Source organism: Dendrobium catenatum, unplaced genomic scaffold, assembly GCF_001605985.2.
Source record: "Dendrobium catenatum unplaced genomic scaffold, ASM160598v2 fragScaff_scaffold_390, whole genome shotgun sequence".
NCBI classification, from domain to species: Eukaryota; Viridiplantae; Streptophyta; class Magnoliopsida; order Asparagales; family Orchidaceae; genus Dendrobium; species Dendrobium catenatum.
The window spans coordinates 1,010,056-1,018,046 of NW_021318852.1; positions in this window are offsets into that span (position 1 = coordinate 1,010,056).

The window sequence follows — 7,991 nt, forward strand, 5'->3', positions numbered from 1 at the left end:
TTTAAAATATAAAATATATATCTTAAATTAATTTGATTCCAAATTAAAGTATTTAGAAAAAATGATTATTTAATTATTTAAAATATTTTAAAATTTGTTTTCCCTCGATCGAATGAAATTTTAAATGCAATGAGCATTCATGAACAAAAATAATGGGGTAAAGTTTTAACGGTTAAATAATCACTTAATCAAATGCTAATTAAGCCTAGGTGTCCTAAGCTAGGTTTAGAGTTTTACCTCGATTTACTGGACTGATTAAACCATTTTTTGGATGGTTGAGCTTGTAGATTATCCACGTGAATCAGCGGTCAAATAAGCTGTGGATTGAGCTGTATATGCCTTAAGATGGAGTTGGCCTTCGATTTTGCTGGAAGATTGCTGCCATCAGCATCCAACCGCTGGGTTTTGACTTGGGGAATGAAGAGGAGGTTTGTGAGAGCCAAAATGAAACTTTATCTGGCTTGGAGAAGCTCTGGGTAGAGAGAGAGGGTTAGGGTGGGTTAGAATGAGCATAATTTTTAGCCTTTGTCCTATTCAATCCCCTCCAAATTGAATGGAGAGATGGGATTAATTGAGGGGGTTGCTGGGATGTTGCCAAGTGTCCTTGGGGTAGTTGGGAGTAGGTGGAATCAATGACAAGAGGACATCCCAGGTGTAAAGGCTATTTTGTCCTTTTGAGGGAATATGGAAATGATTTAAAGTGTTTGATCTTAATCCAATGGTTAGAATCAGTTCAAGAATGTTCCAGAACAAGTCTTGGCAACTGACATTGAATGGGATTTGTGTTTAAGGGATTTGATCAAGGGTTTAAGACATCTGGGAGTTACTTTGACCCTCCTTTGACTGTTTGACCAGCCAAAGGGTTAAGGTAGCTGATGTGACATGCAAGGTGGCACCACTCATTGGATGGAATGATGGTTAAACCATGCAATTGGAGTTTGAGCTAGTGTAAGAGGTTTTAAATAGGTTTGACCAAGTCAAAATGACTTGACTTGGTCAAATGGACCATGTCTTGATTTCAAATGGGTTTAGATATGCTTGGACCATATCTTGGAATGAGATTGAAGATTTGAATATGTTGGTTTGATTGGATTCAAGGGATTGAACCAAGTTAGCTTGAGTTGACCATACTCGGGTTTAGTTGACTAAGTTAACTAGTTATTGGGTCAAAAGTCCAATCAAGTCTAAACCATTAAGTGAAGTGATCACAAGAGTTTGACATAGTTTTGAATGTAATTGAGACTTGATTCAAAGTAGAAAAGTTTAAGGGTTTGAACTGGTCAAACCTATGTGGCCTAGAGTGTGGGAACAGTCTCAGTGACCTCATACAAAAAAGAGGTCAACAATCCCCAAGGAGTATAATCAACTCACTAACCTCCTTTCAAAGAAAGGGAGTATTATTGAATGATAAGACATATGGGTCTCCATGCTTGCTATCACAAAAAAAGAGGTAGTGCAAGCAAAAGATAGCCTCCAACTCCATGCTTCATGAGTTGGATGGATTACTATATCAACTACCTCAGTAGTGGGTAAATCAATCCTGAAGTTAGCAATCCGTAATGATTCAAGGCTAAGGCAACTAATAACCTGCTAAAAGGTGATCACTTAATTAGATGATCAACCTACCATTCAATTTCAAGTGTGTACGAGAAGACCAAAAAGGAGGGCTTATGGAATGAAATCAATTTGGGCGAATATGAAAGCCATTCTAGTGGACAAACCCTTTCCCACCAAATTTTTATGCGAGGATATTTCTAGCCTACTCAAAGAAAAGAAGCCAAAGAAAAAGTAATGAATACAATGTCATAGATTCACTCCAATGCAACTATAATCTTCTCACAAAATACACTCAACAATGAGTCATTGACCATTCGCCAAATAAGGAATGAACTTTCTAGGCCCATTCCCATCCTCAACAAGAAAAAGATGACTCATCGTAGTTTTGATTGATTACTTCACAAAATGGATCGAAGCTAAAGCACTCACTTGCATCACTTATATCATGATCCAAAGTTTCATCTAGATAGACATCATCTATCGACATCGAGTTCATTTCACCATCATTACAAATAACAGACCATGATTCATAAAAAGGAATCTCAAAGAATTCTATAACATCTAAGGCATCTACGTTAAATTTGAGTCTATTCATCAGCTTCGAACTAACACACAAGTTGAAGCCACCAATAAGACCATACTCAATCTCTTCAAGAAAAAGATCAAAGGTGCCAAAGGGAAATGAGTAATCATGTTTCCTTCAATACTATGGGCTCTCAGGATAACTCCATCAATCATTATAAGTCACACACACTTCTCTCTCACACACAGTATAGAGGTTGTACTTCTAATAGAGCTAAAATTTCCAAGATAAAGGGTACTAGGTGCAACTCATGAGACGACCATCGAATGGGAGACATCCAATCAAGAAGTCTTGTAGATAGCCACCAAGTAACCCTATATATATATATATATTATTTTCATTTTCATTTGATGAAAATAATTTCTCTATTAAAAAATGAAAATATTCCACACCAAATCATTGCACAATAAAAGGAAACTTAAATAAAACTCTTCCTTCAAAATGCTCAAGGAACTCATAATGTTGAGTCTGAACCCCTAATCCTTGTAAAGAGAACTCTTAAAGAAATCTTCTCTAGGTGAAATATATCCTAACCAAATCACCTAACCTTGTATAACTAATAGATCTCCTGAATAACATGAGATCATCCAATCCCCCTCTTTGTCTGAACTGAAAGGCAAGATCTCTTCTTTATCCTCTATCAAGAGACTTATGAAAAATCACGTCTTCAAATACTCAAGGAGAACACCTCCAATTAAGTTTACCCCTTATTCCAAACTCAATGGTTTTTAGTTTCTTGACCATTAAAATAATCAAGCTCACCCCTTATTATAAACTCACAAAATTTTAGTTTATTGAATATTAAAACAATGAAGTTCACCCCTTATTTCAAACTAACCAAATTTTAGTCCCTTAACTATTAAATAATTGAGTTCACCCCTCAACCTGGACTCATTGAATTTTATTCCTTAGACTTCATAACTATCAAACTTATTTATTATTTATGAATTATCACATCTTAGCCCTCCAGATTTTATGATGATCAGCTACTCACCTGACTAGTATGAGAACATCCAATTCTCTTCTACATTTGAGCTAAAAGAAAAGATTGAACTACACCCTAAGGTGAGCTGAGGCCCCCCAGGTACTCAGGACTTGCATGAGCATCAAGCCCCCAGCTTGAAGGAACATTATCTTTCTGGCAAGAACCCCTTTTTATCCTCTAATCAAGAAGCTAAGGGATATCACAGTCTAAATTTTGAAAATAATTCCATGCAAGTTTGTCTATTCTTGGTAAATAATTGAGCATAAATCATTTATTTATATTTATTTATTCATAGAACATTCACCCTAGGCTCGAGGAACTGGGGCATAGGGTAGATTGGGTCACTTAAATACATATGAATGTGCTTTTTTTTTTTTTTGAATGAACAAAACTTTTCATCATCTTGTAGTAAAATGGGGATCACAAAAAATCAGACATCCTCTCAATAAAGGCTAGTGAGGCTAATAGCAAAAAAAGGGGCATTTAACAGGCTCACTACCAAATTATAGGGATAACCTAAGCAGCACTAAACCATCCAATCACCATCTAGGTCTAAGCTAAAAAAAAAAGATTAGACTACTCCGTGAGGAGAGCTATGGCCCCTAGACATTTAAGACTTGCATGAGTGCCTAGTGCAAAGGAAAATCCTATTTCTATATCCATCCCTCTATTCATGTCAAGCATAAAGAATAATAAAGTTTCATCAAATGCACACTCTCTCTCACTTCTAAAATAAATCATAGGCACTACGGAGTAAAGACCATGGTATATTTATGCTTAAACAACATTCTTATAGAAAGAAATTGAGTAAGGAATAGAGGTTCCAGAAAAAAAAAAAAGAAATATTTATTTCATATCCCACATTACAAGTATTTACACATGTCCACACAATAAATCCAATTGATTTTCTAATGTAAACATGGTGACCAAGCAAGAAGTACCAACAAGTATAATGAAATGGGTGAGAGATATCCATGGCCATTTCACTATATTCCATGGGTAATTCTTCAGATCACATTTTCCATAGGAAAGTAAGAGTTTGGACACTTTCATAATCAAGAACACCCAAAATCCATCTTGGAAGCCTCACAAAACCATTCTAATCCTATTCATTCAAGGAGAGGACTTTTCCTTCATCTCCTGGTGATATAATTGGTTAAGAGTGAATCTCATAAGTTATCAATCCTAGTTGCCAAAGTAAGCCACAAGAGAAAAGAAAAGATGGAAGCAGTGTGATGTTAAATTCATCTATAATTAATCCATCCTTTTCCATATCCCCTTTGGAAGGAATAGAATACTGAGTCCTCCCCCACATAAAAAATTCATTTACACCTAAAGACTAATATTATAAAGAAATATACATCTTCTTTCTCTTCTTCTTCTTCTTCTCCAATATCATAGGAAGAAATTCCACCGAGCTAACGAAGACTCATCATCACACTAATTATCTGAAAATAAGCTTGCCCTCGAAAGACTGAGGATATTACATAACACACTTACTAAAATATTCTGCAAATGCACTCTCCTATTTAAAGGAAGAAAAACATGAAGCATCATGGCTGACCTTCATAAATGGTAATTGTGATTCATTAAATCTGGAGATATCTCAAAAAGAAGTATTGTTATAAATGCATTGCGTGTTGCCTAAGGTAAGCAACCACATCTTCCAAAATACTCATTATCTTGTATGATCAAGGCAAATACCACTCTGTTGAGATCTTAGTCGTATTATCCATAGTATCTCAAAAAATAAATGACTCACCCACTATTGGAAGAGTCCCCACTTTTTGATAAGCTCTATATTGAGTAACATGCAAGTATCTAATAACAGCAAGTCTTATGTGCTATGGCACTATAGGTCTCTATAGGCACAACACCATCATCTGTAACCAACGTCTCACCCACTTTTTTCCGCCTCCTTCCTTTATGAAAAGCTCTATTTTGAGTAGCGTGTGAGTCCCCAACAAGTGATAAGTCTTATGTGTCATGGCACTATAAGTGACTATAGACATCACACCACTATGGGGCATTCCTCTACTTTTATGATAAGTTCTATAAAAGCAGCATTTGGCTCCTCCCTTCAGTATATAAGGCCTACAACCTCCAATAGTGGCACCTAAAATCTATAGAGGGTAATTCCCACTCCTTCAAACTTGAAAATCTTTTGTAATAAAGGTAAAATAGGTTTCCCCCAGTCAACGGGACCTAAGAGTCACATTTTCAAAAAATTAGAACCTGTAACCGAGCATAATCCCTTGCAAGCAACTCTGCATGGCCAAAAAAGATCTCATTTGCTAATGGGATCAGTGAAGCCTCCAAAGGATGAAAGGTATATGGTTAGTACATGAAAACTAACCAACACCACTGTCTTAATACACATGAGTTTTAAAAAAGATATAGAAAAATAAAATTGACATATACATATCCAAAAAGAAAAAAAAAACTTTATATTTCTTTCATTTACATTAAAACTATTATTAAAAAGTTGATACAACCTACTCCTTAGTCGCATTCATGCCATCATTTCCTTCCTCATTTTTAATTTAGGAAATTCTTGAAAGAAGCATGAACGTTCTTTGAACCTTGAGTTAAGCTTTCCTTTTAACAGTAGTTTCTTAATATAATTAGTGTTCCCATCAAGATAAATATCACCCAACATATCATTGAGCTCTTCACCACTAATTCTACATGGCACTTCATTTAGCTTATGTATTTAGATAAGTAATAGTCACCTTAGCGAGTTCTATGGCCTTAACATCAACAATATAATCGACAACAACTACCTTTGCTAGATCTTCGGCTTCCACTGTTGACGTAGCTTAAGCCCTTGCTAAATCCTACTCTCATCTATGTTGATCCTACATCTATGTCATCTCACACTTTAGTTTATTCACCTTATTCATCATTTTGCAATGGATTTTTTTTTTCTTCAAAAAGAGTGAACTCAACATGCTTCTTCTCCACTTCCATTCTCCCCAACTTGGCTTCCAACCTTAAGAAGAGGTGTCCTAAGTGGTAAAATTTTTTTTCCACACATTCATAAGTGAGTTAATAGATAAACAAGCCAAGTTATGTGGATCCAGCTCCGAGATATACTTCTCAAATAAGGGATTTTGAATGACATGACAATTTATTTAATTAAAAAAAGTTAATGTAGTTTAAAATTAATTTTATTTGGGAGAATTGAATTTTTGGAATTTTAGTTTTAAAATTGAACACATCACTATAAATGATATATCATTCCCTAATGGGTTCAAATTACAAAACTTTGAATTCATCTTGATTATCATAGTCAAACTCATGGAAGGACAATATATGATCCCGAAGGATCAAAATGATGTTAGATCATGTGTTTGACTATAATAATCTATATAAGGAATCATTAGTTTCATAATCAAAGTTATGGCAATAAAATAATATATCTTCCTGAGGAAAGAGGATATTGTTTATTATCGACCATTTAAATATGATGATAATGATTGTTGTATTTTATTTTTTCCAAAGAGAATAGAGGAATTTTTGAAATTTTGATTTTTGAAAATTAATTTAATCTAGGATACCAAATCTCCTATGAGCCCAATCCCTCATAGTTAATTACATCATAGGAAACCAGAGTTTTTTATGAATACTCTTAATTAAAATAAGGGTAGAAATTTTATTTAGAATTCTCAAAGATTGAAATAAAGGGAGGTGAGGATTGGAATTTTCAATAGCGATTAGATTAAAGTAGAACATTTATTTATGTAGGTCATAGGAGAAAATGTAAGAGGTGATTTGGGATCCTCATTTCAGAAGCATCCCAACCTATCATAAATGTTGGACTCAAATTTGGATTGAAAGAGATTTAATTTGAATTTCCAATTTTATTAGAAGGTTAGGATTAAATTCTAGAAGTTTGAGGTTTTATAGTCTGAACTTGCCTTAGAACCTAAATTTAAATTTGGTACTAAAAATTAGAAACATAAACCTAGCTAATGTAGTGCAAATCTAGACTTACCTCGGCCTGCATTGGGGAGCCATCTAACACCTAGTCACTTAAAATCCATGAATCCATCTTTTATGCAGGAGTGGTAGGGGAGTTGTTTAGTTAAGTTTGAGGAAATGGGGCCGATATCTATAGTAGATCCTAATTGGACCCTTAACTAATATTGGGTAAATTAATGTTTTAAAATAAAAATACAATTAAAATTTTTTACTTTTTAAAATTGATTTCTAATGCAATGCATGAAAGTCTACTTTATAAATACTTGAATAAAATATGAAGAGATTTTAAAAGGCATAAAAAATAGATTTTGTCATGGAGATTGCACAACATTTTCTTGGCAGGATTGTACCTTAATGAGTCAGGTGGCCTGCTAGAACCCACAGGCAGGAGGTGCCTAATGTGGTGCAAATAGAATCTAATTTGAAAGAACTATTCTTATATTTTAATAAAAAATAATCACGCTCTGATAATAATTATGATGCCCAATAATCTAAATTGGAAGAATTATTCTTATCTTTTTATAAGAAATAACCAAAGCTATGTAATATCATCTATCAGTAATAAAAAGAAAAATAAATTCTATAATTTAAAAGATAAATGTTCACATCTATATTCATTCGCAAAAATTATATACACTATTCAGGATATACACAATCATATCAAAATTACTATATCATGAGTATAAAATAATAACTAAAATAAAAGAAATAGAACATGAACAATCCTGATCAACCTTACATTCCTGCTCCCCTGCCTGACCTGAAATCATTTAACCATATATAATGAGCTTAAAAAGCCTAACAAGTCATCAAAACCTATAACTAAATTCAAAGTATGATAAAGGAGCAATATGCTTGTCAATCATTAAAACATAAAAGTTA